The sequence below is a fragment of the Adelges cooleyi genome, unplaced genomic scaffold, assembly GCF_023614345.1.
Source record: "Adelges cooleyi isolate 19-005CV unplaced genomic scaffold, UGA_ACOO_1.1 ACOO_flye_CR_arks_rails_tigmint_CR_PRNA_651, whole genome shotgun sequence".
NCBI lineage: Eukaryota > Metazoa > Arthropoda > Insecta > Hemiptera > Adelgidae > Adelges > Adelges cooleyi.
Window position 1 is genome coordinate 2,508,785 of NW_026096352.1, and position 9,293 is coordinate 2,518,077.

Sequence of the window (9,293 nt, forward strand, 5' to 3'; positions counted from 1 at the left end):
GCCGCTCATGCTGCTGCTCTTGCCACCACTCTATGTAGCCTACCGTTCCCTTCGCCCCGCACGCCATTAGGGGACGTAAGCGTGGGGGGGGAGCCGCGTGTGCCGACGACGCTAATATATTATATGATTCCCGACCGAACCAAGGCGGCGGCAGCATCCGGCGACAGCGGAGCGGCGGCAGAGGACCGCGTTAACGTGGGGTGGCGACCGCGGTGGGATAAGCCATCAAAACTCGAACCCCTCGTAAAAGAGAGTAAGCCGCCGCCACCTCTGCTCTGCTTCGTTCCGCATACTTCGGCGGCGGTCCGGTCCGCTTGTAACAATAATAATATTGGACCGCATACATATTGCATTTTGGCGTCCGGTCAATAACGGGGAATTTTGCCAGATTTTAAAAGGGAATATATATTTTATAATAAGGGAATATTAACAATACCCGTCATTGGGTGATGAACAATTTTGACATTTTCCAGATTCGGTTTTCCTACTACATAAAGGTATTTTTGAAGAGCAATATACAAAATACAAGTAGACATTTTTAAGGTATATAAAATATAATACTTAAGGTAAAAAAAAAATTTACCTATAGGCATTTAAATAATTATTAAAAGTTACTGAATACCTGTTATTATTTTGTAATAACTAAATGATAAGACAGACGTGCGAACAAGATTATAAATCATAATTTTTTCCTAAAAAACGCGAAAAATAAAAATAATTTTTTTTACATGATTTTGAACAAAAATGTCAATAACGTTATATTCTTTTCCGTCATTTTACTCGGGTCAGATAGATAAAACAATTTTTCCATACAAAATAATTGAATTGAGAAGCAGATGGGTCCTAGTCTGTTATTATAAAATTGTTGTACATATAATAACAACTGTAGTCAAACTTTTTTTTTGCGGCGGTTGTCAAAAACACAATTTTCCGTTATTTCCCTCATCCAAATCTTTTTCATTTTTTTTTTGGTAAGAAAAAAATATTTATATGCCTACACAGGAAGATTAATATCAACCAACGAATTTATACGTATTTTAGATTGATGTGTTAAAGCAATAACAAACGATCACAGAGACAAAATATACAGTGGCAAAACTAGTAACAATTGACCTTAATGTAAAGCAAATAGAGATAAAGTTAAAAGCGTTTTAGAAATGTAGGTATTGTTAATTTAAAAAATTAGAAATTTGTTCTAAGACTATTTTGATTCGTTTAATATTAATTGCATAATTTAACATTTTTTCAAATTTCAGTTTTGATCTTAAATTTACTGGACAATTTGTGCTATTTTGTGATTAAATATTTTCCTGAAATTTTCGATAATAATAATAATATTTATTTATTTAGCAGTATTGGAGTTTACAAGAATGAATAATATATATTGATATTGCACTGCATCGTCTATCATTAAGGATATAATCTTTGTTTTGATAGACCTGATTCCAAAATATAATAACAAGAAGAATATAATATTATTATAGTAATAATACGATTAATAATATATAAAAAATATACACGTTTCAGTTTATAGTATTAATAAAATTGTTTTACAAAATTAGTTCATTGTTTAAATTTTAAATGTATTTTATTAAGTTTACATTCACTTTAATTATTTCAAACCAATTATACAATTTTAGTTAACATCAATTAATTATTAACGACGACAAACATAAAACTCAAACAGGAACGATTAGGATTGAACCAGATGTTGCTCCTCCAATAAGCAGTTGTTTCCAATTTGCCATTCTCACTTGAGGCGGTGCATTTACAGCAAAATTTGTCCATTCGGGAATAATTTGTATAGCTTGCCTGGCCAATGGCTGAGCTAATTTTGACAATGCCTTGCTGGTTTTCAAAAAAAAAAAATGTATCATTTGTATCGGAGTATAGTCTACCTTCAATTTGGAGATAAGACAGTCCCGTGACATATATATAATATATAATAGCGCGGTACTCTTAACGACATACATTTACTTGAACTTTTTACATTGTCTATTTTTCGACTTTGTGGGTTCTGTTTTTAAAGAAAATGTAAACATTTTTTAATTATTCCTTTCATCTATGCGATAGATGGGTAAAAGCGTGGATGACTAAAACCATTTTCTTTAGCAGCCGCAGGTAACCCGATCACACGGTTTGGCGCACGGCCAAAGAACCACAAAAACGCACTTAATAGCTCGGCGTCGCTCCAATCGTCAGGTTATCTCAAACATGTATATATGATAACTGGCAATTTAGTAATATATAATAAATATATATGTATACATCTAATGTATATATATATATATTCTTTTTACGTTTGATATTTTAATGGGCAACATGAAATGTGTGTAGCGCTATAGCAAAGAAAACCCGGTCGTGCGAAAACTGCTTTCCGCCAGTGTCAAAGGAAGCACTCATGTGTGTGCTGCGGTCGTCGGCTTCGGTAGTCAAACGCTATCATATTATTATTATTAAAGTTCAAACCGTAAATGATAATGGCAAAAACACACGTGCGAAAACCGTTCCTTTGAAAACGATCGAATTCAATTTTATAGGTTCTCGGTGGTCATCTTTATAAACATTTTAGTTTTATATTATGCCATTGTTCGTATAGGTACACAAGAGCTACAGAAGCTACCATGTTATAGTTATGCGCATACCAAAACTAATAATATGAAATCGTGGATACACTTATTGATAAGGAAGCTATTAACATCAGCTATCAGCTATTGTTTGTTTTTCTCGGATAAATATCTAGGTTAACCGAAAAGGTTTGAAATAGCATAGTACTTATACAAATGTGTTAATTGAGCGCCACACAGTGTTGCCTGGAAGATTTTTCCCACCTCTTTATTTTCACTTGATAACTTGTGCGTGGAAAAATAATGATACGCAGAAGCAGCATCTGCAGTCGAGGTCAGCAATAATATAATTTTAGGTACATAGTAAAACAGAGATAATGTATGATGTGTCACGGCTCTCGAGACGGTGCAGACCATCGCTGCGGGATCGATACTTCATGTAGGTAGACTTTTTTTCATTTCCTTGTTATAACGATCGCAGAATAAAGTACACCAACTTTGTTACAAAATTTCCAAGTATACTATAAATAAAACGCTAAATATACAATTTTTCGAAATTTAAATCACCACGCATATCAACCTAATCAAAATACTACAGAATACGTCATCTTGTACCACAGAAATATATTAGTTTTACACACAATACTATTTACTTGACTCGAGTGTTCCAAAATACTATGTGTCAAAACTCAAAAGTAGGTATAGGAATCAAAGATAATATAATGTTTGGTATTACCTTACTGACTGGCGGCGGCTACGCTGTTGGCTGTATTTGATTTATTTGTCGTCGCACGGGATAACACAGGATCTAATGTAAATTCTTACTACCTGACATTGAGTTATGTAGTCAAGCGTAACAATATTAAGTCTTCGGAGCACGTTATAGGAAATCGTGGCAAAATACAATTATTCAAGTTTTTTGCAGTTTTTTTTGTTCACTGGAGAGTCGTGTTTAAAAAAAAATATTCTCATTTACCATACGGTTGTATGGCAAAGGCATTGGAGACTAAAATATAACAACAAATATTAGTTTCAATTTCTAGGATATCCGTCTATGCTTTCCAAGTCACATGAGACGCAATGTCCAAAGACCATAACGGTGCAAATGGATGAAAATTTGGGGTGATTCTAATCGTACACCTCAAAGACTATTATTGTACTTACATTAAGTCGCAATATCGTAATAAGATTGGTTTTTTCTTCTTCAAAAACTGATAGCTATCGTAAAATCACAGTGTCGCTCTGCTACAACGTCGGAGTACACAAATGAAGATTGTATTGAGGAAAATAAAACCCGCTGTCCGTTTACTATTGACTATTGTGTAAATTATGTGTTTGTGTGCACCGGAAACTGTCTTTGTATGAAAATATAATATCGTTTTCCTATCGGTTTTTTCATGTTTAGTCCGCACAAAACGTTTTTATGTATATATATTGCAATCACCGAGTAATTCAATAGAAATGACGTTTGCATTTTATTGCAACAATAATTTTTCTATTATTCGAACCGTTCGCGAGCTGCATGTAACTTGTATTTTACAAAATGCTACTGAAATTTTATTATAGTAAGTGTCTGCTACAGTACCTTCCCTTCCATATATTTTACAGTTTATCCATTATTGCACCTAGTTGATCGCTTTCCCCAGTTGAATAGCAATATCCAAGCAGGGTTCATCCGAGGACCTTGAGCAACCGAACTCGATTCACCGGCACATGCCGGTTTAAAGGTAAACCCAAAATGGAATAAACACGGGTTTATTTAATACAAATATAATATTCCACAATCCACTAGCTTTTGAATGACATATTAAAGTAACAATTAGAGTTGGTTTGTTTTGAAAAGAATAACCCAATAAAAAACTATAATATTATATAATATTTGTGGTGGTAACGAACAGAGATTAATTCCTTATTTAAGCTTAATTAATACACTATTTCATTTAATTAATCAATTAAATTAATTAAATTAAGGTTATAAAATTATAGTTATGTAATTAAAAAAAACTTTTTATAAAAAAAGAAAACTACAATAGAATAAAATATGTTTTATTGTGGCTTTTGTGATGACATGGGTATTTTAACAGGAGACAGCGAAAGCTGTCATGAGCTTACGAGCACTTTCTTTAGCCTGCCTTCAGGATTTAATGATACAAAATTGTATTACTTACAGTAAAAAAATCAGGACAGTGGGGTAGTCTGTTGAATAGCCTACAGATAGAACAGCACTGACATCTGCTCTACATGAACACACTCGAATTAATAATGACATATATTACCATAGTGGAAGAGTAGGACAAAATATAGGTATGTATAAATTGCCGAAACCAGAGTTCATGTGCTATTTTCTAGCACCTACCTACACAGAACGCGCTTGCAACGGTCACGCCGGATGATTTGGCTGCTAAAAGCTTATGATGATGATGATGATGATTATGGAAATTATAGGCATACAAGTGTAATAGCGGTGTGACCTACCTGCTAAGTACTGTTGAATGAAGTCAATTGCACAGTGCCTCGGGCCATTTCTATATTATTTCTATTATTTCAGTAGGTCAGTGCCGGCTTTCCGGGTCGTTTTTGCTCGATATTATCAATTTTACCGTCACCTAATGTATAATATTGTGTTCACCGTGAATACCGACAAACCGACAAAGGCGGTTCGGATCACCCTAATCATAATTTAATACAATCGAAATAAAATTAATATTATTTATGATCTTTGGTGGTGCGCGTAGGCGTATCCTGCGGTACATACATGCACAGTGATACAATAATATTATATACCTAACGTACAGGTGCGGTGCACCACTATCAAACCGCACGTTGCATCATATACGAGACATCAGAGAGATCAGACCCAGAGAAGTCGGTCCACCCTACAACTACACACGTGTGATGACTGTTATACACTGTGTAACAATATTAATAAAGCATGTGTACCGTTGCCGCCGCATCGGTCGGTTTAATAGGCACCTTCAATACTCCAATACTTAGGTCGGCCTAATAATAATTACACGGATACCCGACCGAATCGGTATTCGATGTAATATTAAATATATATATATATATATATATATATATATATATGTATGTACAATATCTAATATCACACACATCCATCGTGTCGGCGAACGGTATCTCGAGGGATTTGCGGTCGCTTTTGTCGGAATCATCTATTTTAACGAATTGGTCGAAAGATTACACTCGATCCGTATAGTCCAGGATGGGATGCGGTAGTATGTAAGTAGTCTAACGTGGAGAAATTCATCGAGTCATCGCACAAAAGAAGTCTAATCATGTCATCGTGCGTGGCCCGTGGGACGTTGTGGTCCGTTCTTACGGTTTGTGCGCCTCGAGAACGTTTAACTTATTATTTCCAAAGGGTTTCCGGGCCGTCTTGGAAGATAATCGACTCGACCGGCGACCACTGCAGCATAGCTACACAGCTTCGTCCGGTTTTCAATTAAAAATGACCGATCATTATCGCATGTTAGGGAATAAAACAAGGTGCATAGAATTTCAGAGTTAGGTTTCTCCGACATATTTTGTTTCAGTCGAATTTTTTTCTTGTTATGTTAATTATACAAGTCTAGCGTTGTTGTGCAATGGCCAATTTACTTTGTCGGACCTCTGTCAAACGCGCAATTCGCATTTGACGGTGTATATAATAGACTATTTTTCTTTTTGTACAATAGTTTAAAAACGCGTCGTTTATTAAATTCCATACCTCATCAATATGCATGCCATTGTATTGTTGTCCGGGCCGTATTTAGTGTTTCCTTGATTGTGATCTCCAAGTGGCCACCAAGTGTTCCGTTACGGGAAATGGTTCTGAGCATATTAACGGTGAACTCCAATTCCCCTTGTCGCACACAGCAACTCGGCAACGGTGAAGTTGTTATTAGCATTTGTTTTTCAACTGGGCCACGGCTCCATTAATTTTAATAAAACTACTATTCCGTTTGAACTGAAATAATGCAATTCAAGAGCATGCCGCTGCAGTGCGTTACCATATGCAGGACAATATAATAAAATACAGTAGCGAATTTGCATTTCATTATAATGGCATTTATTGCCGCCAGTTGTATATAAAATGAAGCCACTCACGATAAAGAATCGATGAGAATAATAATTGTGGGCATAAGGAACGACTAACAATATAACGACTAGGTCGGAAAATAGAAATCTTAATGGACAATATGAACCGATATTTCTATGGATTATTTTTTAATTGCTACACACTAGAGGCAATGTCGAGCGGATGTAACACAATACATTGCGTTGGTGTAAAAAACAAATGCCATTAACTAACCCTGTGACTATTTCTACTTTCTAGGGAACTGCGATACTCGGCTAAGAATTAGTTTTCGCGGAATTATTAAAAAAAAGAGTCTTTCCAATTACAGCGTTTCAACAGCGAGTCCAATACGCCTGAACGCACACTTTTGAAAATAAAAATAAATAAATAGAAATGGTATACGGATGACCCAGCACGAGCAAACAAACAACGCGATGTAGTAGACTGAAGCAATACTAATATAAATGTTAAAACCGTGGAACAATGAAGTCAGTATCGCGAAACGTTTTATATTACAAAACACAGTCAACCTGTTATGAACAATGCCATCGAATTGATTGTTCGGGCTGTGTATTTTGTTTTGCCAACGCCTTACGAACACGAATGTTATTTTATTTGCTTCACTTGTGCTGTTCCAGCATCAAAGAGACAAGACACGTAGATTTCTTCTACAGTGAGAGGATAAAAGCCATGATCAACTGATGGTCATTCTACCAGTGGGACGGATTAGTCGCATCGAATGTGATAACCAGAACTGGATAAACGGTTGACAAGCAACCGTGTAGATTTATTTGAATTTAAATTGTTACTTCACATTGCTGATAACGGAATACACGAGTACGTAAATATATGAACTAAAACGAGCAGCGAACACGTTGAAGTGTTCAAAGTATCCAATTGATTTAACTAGAAAGGGTATACGACACTTGACGCCTATGGATTGTACAACCATGCGAGCAAGTGAGTGTAAGGCTTCTTAACTATTATTATTGGTGAATACATGTGTAACGTGATACCAATGTAGGTAATGCATATCGAGACACCGAACTACTACAAGCATGGCGATTGTACGTGCAGGTCTGGTTAACTGTGTTTCAGCAAATTAAAATTATAATTTCAAATTAAAAACATCAGTGACGCTCTTTAGAATGAAATGGAATGTCGACGAGTAATTTTGTAAATGTCGGTGGAAACCAATCAGTTATGGCTAAATAACCGCACTTAAAACGTAACAAAAGGATTTCACAACTATGGTAAATGTTGACAATATGAAAATAAGAAACCTTAGCTGTTGTCGAGCGCGTTTTGTCCAGTCTCACTAATTGTATTTATTCAGCCAAAGAGCCCTGGTGACGAATCTCAAGTGGCAGAGTCGAGGAAACAATTACCTCGCCTACGTTTTCAACGGTTTCTTACTAAATGAAAGCACCTATTGTGATTGTGTTAAAACTGCTCGCTTGTTTTCCCCCTCTTTTTATTTAGTATAATCAGAGGTACTGAAAAGACACATTCTCTCCGATGCACGGATAATATCGAATTGTGGATACGTGTCAGACTTGATAAATGTCAAGGAGGAATGGGGAGCATTCCTCCTTCTTTGACCTATCCAACGGTGTCACGAAAATGTATAACGCTAATTCCAGATAGATCCCTAGCCCAAAAACATATCCATGTTAAAACTGTGAAACAAAGTAACCTGTTATCAATGGCATCCATGTTTGACTACACTATTGATTACACTATTAAATGTTCCATAAAATGACGAAGATAAACGAAGAAAATAAATAAAGTCAAATATGATTTACTTCTATTAGACGGTCCACAAGCTGGTAGAACTTTAGAATATTAGTAATGGACTACAGTCTACAATATTTTCTTTAACGTGCAAAACACCGTCAATGGCGGTCTCATATTTTACCCTATTGTTTTGTTTTTCCCTTTTTTTTGTTTTCATCCATTAAGCATTCGTCTTAAGAAAAAACAACATATTATTATTATATTTTATACTTATACATTAACACGCACATACAAAAGGCATCCGGAGCCGTTTTTAACACCAACCAATATTGTTATGATATCTATTGTCTTTATTTAATAATATAATTACACGTACACAGCCTATTGTTGACCGTCCGTTCGCCAAATAATAATAAAGCATAATAAACCTAATTTTTCTTGGCATTTTATTTTTTTACCATTTCACATGACAAAAAATAATTATAATATAATATACTATTGTATTTTTCAATGGAAAAAAAAACATTAAAATATACGCTGGCAAACATCTATAACCGGTGACGACGGCTAAGAATAAAATAATAATAATTATATTTTAATAGCTTAATGTTTTTACTGGTCGTAGATGAAAAATATATATCTGTAGAGAAATTAATATAAAAAAAAAAATGAAACAAAAGTTTTCTCAAAACGCGCACAAAGATGCTGTTTAACATTCAAGTCCTATACCTAACTACGACCGATCACGTACTTCGTCACTTTGTCTTTTCCGCTGTTAGCACGACCAATACTCTTGGAAGTTTGTTTTTCTTACAAAAACTTTTAAACGAGCCGAATCCGCGCTTTGTTTGTATACAGCTTAACCAAAAATTAGATGCGTTATTGTTATTACATAATATTATTATTGAAAC